This window comes from Protopterus annectens, chromosome 2.part1 (genome assembly GCF_019279795.1).
Source record: "Protopterus annectens isolate FY-2018-M chromosome 2.part1, PAN1.0, whole genome shotgun sequence".
NCBI lineage: Eukaryota > Metazoa > Chordata > Ceratodontiformes > Protopteridae > Protopterus > Protopterus annectens.
The window spans coordinates 1,098,048,003-1,098,055,502 of record NC_056729.1 but is presented as its reverse complement, the minus strand read 5'-3'; the positions used below and the strand labels follow the sequence as shown (position 1 = coordinate 1,098,055,502).

Below are 7,500 nucleotides of genomic sequence, written 5' to 3'. Positions count from 1 at the left end.
CTATTGCCCACAACCTGTAAAAACAAAACGGGTCATTATCTGGTCATTTTAGTATAGACTTTAAAGTATTATTTAAGGGTCCTCAGCACTAGCACGAATCTCCCTAGGCTTACCCAAACAAAATCCAAGCTTGTTTGCATATACTCCACTTCTACAGAACACACCCTAAAACTAAGGCAAACAGCTATAAAATTTTAAAAACAAGCTCCCAAAGCATAGGAATTGAACCTGATGTTTGTTTAGACGAGATTACTCACCTGCAAGTTAATTATTCAGGAGTTACATCTTGAAACCTGGGCTCTAGTGGCCTAGTGTAAACCCCCACCCCCATTCTATCCCTGTTACAAAGTTTTGAAATAACCCTTGTCTGGTGCCTTTAATTTCAAATCCCTAGTGCTGTAGGACCTTGTTACCGGCCTCTACCTCCTGAGGTATGTATTAAGCTGTTATTCATTGTTCCTAATAGACTGTTAAATGTATTTAAGTTGAATTGTGTGATTTAATAGTAACTGATGTAACTCTCTTTTGCTACATAGTTACATAATGCACTATTGAATGGCATGAATATTGTAGCTACTTGTTTCTTTAAAGCTAAGTTGTGTCTCTATAGCTAAATGTGTTTGGTAACCAGACTTTAGTATGACAAGCTCTTTGCAGGGCTGTTCATTAGAGTGAAAATTGAGAGCCTTCTGTATATTTTTTGAGAAGCAGGATATTCAACATTCTTTGACTCTCAGTCATAAGGCACTGTTGCAGTAAAATGTTAATGTGTTATAATGATTTATGCTATATGTAAAGATATGTGAATATTTTACTAACATAGTTTAGGGTTTCCTTGGGTAGTCTAATGTTGTTTAAGCTACACAGCTGCTTCTGACTGCCTCTGAAATCAAGCTCTCTCTCTATCCCTCCCAGGTCTTCCCCTGCACAGCGTGAGGCAGAAAAGAACTTCACCCTTTCCGAGCGACTATTCTACTATTGCCCACAACCTGTAAAAACAAAACAGGTCATTATCTGGTCATTTTAGTATAGACTTTAAAGTAAAGTATTATTTAAGGGTCCTCAGCACTAGCACGAATCTCCCTAGGTTTACCCAAACAAAAAATCCAAGCTTGTTTGCATATACTCCACTTAAACACTACAGAACACACTCTAAAATTAAGGCAAACAGCTATAAAATTTTAAAAACAAGCTCCCAAAGCATAGGAATTCAACCTGAGTTTGTTTAGACGAGATTACTCACCTGCAAGTTAATTATTCAGGAGTTACATCTTAAAACCTGGGCTCTAGTGGCCTAGTGTAAACCCCGCTCCGCGAGCACACGCTTAGCTCGTGCTCGCTCCGCTCCCCGCCCTGCCCCCTATTCCCACCCGCCCCCAGTACTCGTACTTTTATAACCTCAAACCACTCCCCCTACTGTCCACTAACTTCCTGTACCTCACTACCGCCCTCTAAGATCAAACGGAATATGACACCACCCAGGAAGCTTATCATACTAACTCTTTTTCCCCTCCTTACTTGTCCCCTACCTAGCTACCCTATATGAAACCTGGTCTTACATAGGCTTCCACCACCCAGGCTACCAAACCAACCCCTCCCCCATAATTAACAACAGAGGCCATGACTCAACTCCCTACTCGCCCACCTTGTTAGAACTCGAACGCTATGTAATTATCAAACCTACCAATATTAGGCCAAATGATAAACATTACTACAAACTTCTACTCAAAGCCCTCAAATTCATTACCACACTGAATCACAGACTAGCCACAGATGATGATATCCACCCCAACCCTGGCCCTTCACCTCCACTCAATTATAATTCCTTCCTATCCTCCCCTCCACTTCTCAATCTAAACTCTAGACCCTTTAACTCTCTTCTGACCTGTCATCTAAACATCATGTAAACAATAAGATTCACAACCTACATGCCCTTTTAGCTACTTGTTCCCCAGACCTACTATGTCTCACAGAAACCTGGCTTAAACCAAGTATGAAAGACACACAGATAATCCCACCAGGGCATGATATACTAAGAGCAGACCGAATAACTCGTAAAGGTGGCGGTGTAGCTATACTCTACAAAAATACATTACAAATCTCCCTTGCCTCTCCACAGCCCCTCCTAACAAACAATGCCGAAATTCTACTTGTAAAACTTCAACCAAACAAACATAAAAGCATAAATATAGCATGTATTTACATCCCCCCAGGCAACAATAATAACAAAACCTTAGAGGACTTTCTCCACTGGTTAACTCAAACTCACCCCCAGGAATCCATAGTGTTAGGTGACTTCAACATCGATTGGAATTTCTTCTCATCTAGCTCCCCATCTAGCAGCATAAATCTACATGGCTTTTCTCAGCTCATATCCACTCCTACCAGACTAGGTAAACCCCAAAACAAAGACACCATCCTGGACTGGATCCTTACTAATAAAGATCCTGACCAGTACTCAGCAGGTACTCACCCAGAGGAGATGAGTGATCACTTACTCACCTATGTTATCAAATTCAAGAAAATCACCCCCCTTCTTACAACCATAAAAAAATCAGGAACAATAATAAATTCAACGCCTCCATTTTTCAAACTGAACTTAAAGCCCACAACTGGACAATACTCAAGTCTCTTCCTCTTGAAGAGGCAGTTATCTACTTCAACACCACCTTCCTCAAGATTCTAGATTCCCATGCTCCAATACGGTCCATTAGAACTAAAACCAAAACCGCACCATGGCTCTCTAAGGAAACAAAATCCAAAATCCTTTCTAGAAACAAGATGTGGGTCACATGGCGTACCTCTAAAGACCCACACTCCCACCAAACCTTCCGGCAACTTAGAAATGAAACTAAAAGAATGATCTTAAATGATAAAAAAACTTCTTCCTCCACCTCCAACATAAACACCTTAATAATCCACAAAAATTCTGGGCAGGCTTAAACAAGCTTCTGCACCCAGGCCAGGCAACCACCCCCACTCCAACAACTTGCAAACAACAGTGCCCTGTAAACATTGCTAACACATTCAATAGTTTCTTCACAGAAACTATACAATCCCTGGCCACACAATTCAAACAAACAACCAGCCCACTCCACTACCCATGCCAGCAGAATACTACAACTACATAAGATCATCTATTTACCTTCGATCCAGTACCCATATCCTCTATAACATCTCTTCTCAAAAAACTAAAACCCACTAAGCTAGCAGCTGACCTTCTCCCAGCTGAGTTTCTGCAAAAAGCAGCTGAGGCCATTTCCTATCCCGCCTCCATAATCATAAACCGTACCTTGTCAGAAGCCTTCATCCCCTCCATATGGAAAATGTCCCACATTATTCCTCTCCATAAAGGTGGTAGCTCACTAGAGCTAACCAACTACAGGCCTATAGCTATACTCTCACCCCTGGCCAAAATTATGGAAAAGTGTGTCCACAAACAGCTGATGGAACACCTCACCAAAAATAAAATTCTAGCCAACTCCCAACATGGCTTCAGGCCAAATCACAGTACCACATCAGCCCTACTATCCTTTTCTAATACCATCAATAACTTCAGAAACAATAATAAACTATCATTTGCTCTTTTCTTTATCACTCAGCAATTCCACGCTAAAATGGTTCCAATCCTACCTGTACAATAGGCAACAGGCTGTTCTATGGCAGGACAAATTATCCACATGCCTACCTGTTACACTTGGAGTTCCCCAAGGATCTATTCTTGGCCCTCTTCTCTTCACCATCTTTGTTAATGACCTGCCCACAATCACCCCCCATGCCACATGCATTCAATATGCAGATGATTCGACTATCATCAGCACTGCCTCCAACCTGGCAGACCTCACTGCTTCAACCCAAGACACCTTCAACCTAATAAAAAAAATGGTTCTCAAGTCGTCAACTAGTTCTCAACCCCAACAAAACAAAACTACTTACTTTCTCACCCACAAACAAGACTCTTCCCCCCACCTTCTCTATTACATCCTCCAATGGAATCACTATATCACCAGAAGCTCACACAAAGCTATTAGGTGTTACCATTGATAAACTCCCTTAAATTTGACACCCATTTCAATCTTACCATCAAAACCGTCCATAAAAAGCTTGGCTCTCTCTATAAAGTAAAACTCTTTCTCACTCCTCACGCTAAAATTACAATTGCCAGCACACACCTACTATCAACTCTTTTCTATGCCTCCCCCCTCTTTACAAACCTAAACAAGACAACCCTTTGCTTCTTGTTACAATCACATAGCTAGATTTGCCACAAATTCCACCTTTAGAACGCACCACTGCACTAACTTGAAGCAACTAGGGTGGTTAGAGTTTTCCAGCCAACTCCATTTCAACCAACTCAAAACGGCTCACCAGTTACTGTATCACCCAGAGAAAACACCAGCTCTGAAAAACATCATTCATCCCTATATTAACCTGCAGTCTTTACGCTCCTCCAATAAGATCTTAGCTCAAACTACCAAAGCCAATAATTCTGCTGGGGATTCTCTATTCTCAAACTTTGTAGGTAAAATGTGGAACTCCCTACCGACCATGCTCACCTCAGAACCTTCACTCCTACAATTCAAAAAAAAGCTTAAACCCCATCTCAATGCTCTCTGGCAATGTCCCTGTTCCAAACCTGATTAACCACTATCATTTACCTTTCTCTTACCTCACTATCCTTAACCGCTTTTTAACAAGGCGCCTCGCCTTTGTAACTGACCTATGTTTTTTTTTTATATGCTGCTGTTATTTTTTTCCCAAGATGTGATGTATCTTTATATTGTATTTAGAAATCAACTATCTTCCTTTTTTGCATTAACAATGTTCATATGTCTGTTATTTACCTGGAGCTTTTCTCCCCAGGCCTCTGCTGAAAATGGACATGTATCCAGTCGGACTCTCCCGGTTAACAAATGTAAAATAAATAAATAAATAAATCATCCTTTGGATTAGATGTTAAAACCAGTGTCCCGTCTGCTTGAGTTGGTAGGGTACCTTTATTTATATACAAAAAGATTCTTATTTACAGCATATTTACAAATATAAAAATATATTTATTTCCCTACAATCATACTAAATTTTCATCCCTATTAGACCTTCACTCTTTTTTCATAACCCTCTGATTTCACTTAATATTGTTGGTAAAATCCATTTACCATTAAACATAATTTCATTTATTATTTCATTCCATATAACCCATATGATATCAAATAACCTTTTATCTTTGTTGTTGTTTGTAATTGTTAAGGTGCTTACCTTAGAAACACAAGGTGCAGGGTTTGATTCTCACAGGGGATAATTGGCTAGGCTTAAAATGGTCCATGAGGGCAGTTAGCCTAATAATAATCTATGAATCTATTTTTACTTCTGTTCTTAACAAACCATGTTTAATCATATCCATGTTTATTTTATCCACATTGTTTATATCTTTGAAAAAATCTTCTTTATATAGTTTTTGCCATAACTTTTTTAATCTTTAATATTTCAGAAACGTATGTTAAGTAGTTTCTTCTTCTTGACATTAAAAACATATGCTATCACTCTTCTTTGCATATGGCATATTTCTTTTTACTGGTAATTTATTTATTGCCAGTCTCCACAAAAAAAATTAACATTATAATTTGTGATTATACCATTTGCTTCTTATTTGTATAGCTTTAATTTTTTTCATCTGTTAGATTTTCATATCATTTTACATTCGTATACCATACTTATCTTTCTTTTTCTATATCATCAAGTTTTTCTTATTTTCCACAAAAATATTTTTCTTGGTAACATTGTATTTCTTCATTTATGCACTCTCTTTTTTCTGCCTTTTTTACCATACCCCAAAAGTTATCACAGTTATATGTATGCAGTTTTACTACTAATCATTCATCTTTTTCATTTATCCAGTTTAATGATGCAACACATACCACTGGGTCAATTAAACCTAAACCTCCTTCCTCTTTGTTTACATACAAAACTCTGGGTTTAATCTAGAACTCAATAAAAAATGAAAACATCTGCAATAATTCCTTTTCATATACTGTTGGCAACATAAATACACTTGCAAAGTATGCTGTTTTCTCCCAACAGTAGTGAATTTATCAGATAAGCCTTTTTCTGAATGATAATTTATATGTTCTCCAGAAAAGACAGGTTTGTTTTATTTCTTCTTCTGTTTTTCCCATTGAATTCTACTTGGGTATAAGATTTGGAGATAAAGATCTAACACAAATTTAATTCATTATAAAATATATACCCCCTATCTTTATTACAGCACTTAAACATTTACTTTTCTTTTTTATTTAAAGCCATCTCTATCACCGCTAGACAGTAATTTTTGCAAATTATTACTTTTATCCAATTTTTTTTTACAATTATTATAATGTCATCCGAGTATATTAAAATTCTTAACCCTTCATTTGTTATATACCTCGCCTCCTTCATTTTGTATTTAATTTCACATACTATTACATTCATAACTAATGCATAGAGTCTGTAACTCATTGGACATCTCTGTCTTACACCACTCTTCATATTCATCTGTTGACGTAACCAGACATTTACAAGTATTTTTACTTATTACTATACACTGACAATTACGTGTGTAATTTCCTAACTTTCTCACTTGCATGATATTCTTTCATTATTACCTGTAAGATTTCATGTCCAGTGTCTCCTGTCATTATTTTTGCTTCTTCTTTTCTAGTTATAATAATTATAATTTCTCTAATTAAATTTTGACAGCCCTTTCCCTTTATAATGTGTGTACTGTCTTCCATAATTTTGTCCATTGTAGTTTAAAATCTCTTTTGTATTCTTGTCATAAAGAGCTTATTATTCAGTACTATCAGACTCCAGTTTTTAATTGCCTTCTGTCTTACTTCTTCCATATTAATTTAAATATTCCAGTACATAATTCTTTATACATAAAACCTTCATTTAATCATTCATTTCAAGTCTTTAAAAAATATTTTTCCAAACCCTTACATTTTTATACATTTCATACCATATTCCATCTGTATTTACTTACTCTGCTTATGTAAAGAGATCTCCGTTTCCAACCCCTTATTCTCTTTTTCTGTTAACCTTTTTACTTCCACTATCTTTTCACTATCTTTTTTCTGTAAACATTTCCTGTACATATTGTACACTAATCATTCTTTTCTCAGAGTTATTTCTATTTCTTCTTTTACTTTTATTTATTTACAGTTTGTTTTCCTGGATAGTCCATTGGGCTACAAGGAGCCCATTTTCAATGGAGACCTGGGCAGAAAAGCTCCAGAGAAATACAAATACATAGTACAGAAAAAGCACAAATCTATAATATACATTTCAGTTAAATGTTAAATACATATTTTGTATAGTACAAACCCATATTGCACAATTCAAATTGATGTTACATAATACAGAAATGAAAAAAAGATTTTATTAGGAAAATTGCATCAGGTTAATTCAGTAAGTAGTAGTTTTTCTAGGGAATTACAATAAGGTAATTTTTTAGTCATTGGTCGA

The 7,500-nt window shown here is 36.7% G+C and overlaps 1 protein-coding gene across 3 annotated transcripts in view; it reads left to right on the top strand.

The window, feature by feature from the left end:
- The window catches only part of ENPP4 (ectonucleotide pyrophosphatase/phosphodiesterase 4), a 455,810-nt gene that overhangs the window by 174,561 nt on the left and 273,749 nt on the right, over positions 1-7,500 (top strand). The window contains exon 1 of one of the 3 annotated variants that reach the window (XM_044062647.1): positions 966-1,006. The exons of the other annotated variants lie outside the window; for them this stretch is intronic. The gene's annotated coding sequence lies outside the window, so the exon portion shown is untranslated. Of the gene's footprint in view, positions 1-965; positions 1,007-7,500 lie in introns of those variants that run through there. 3 annotated transcript variants of the gene reach the window in all.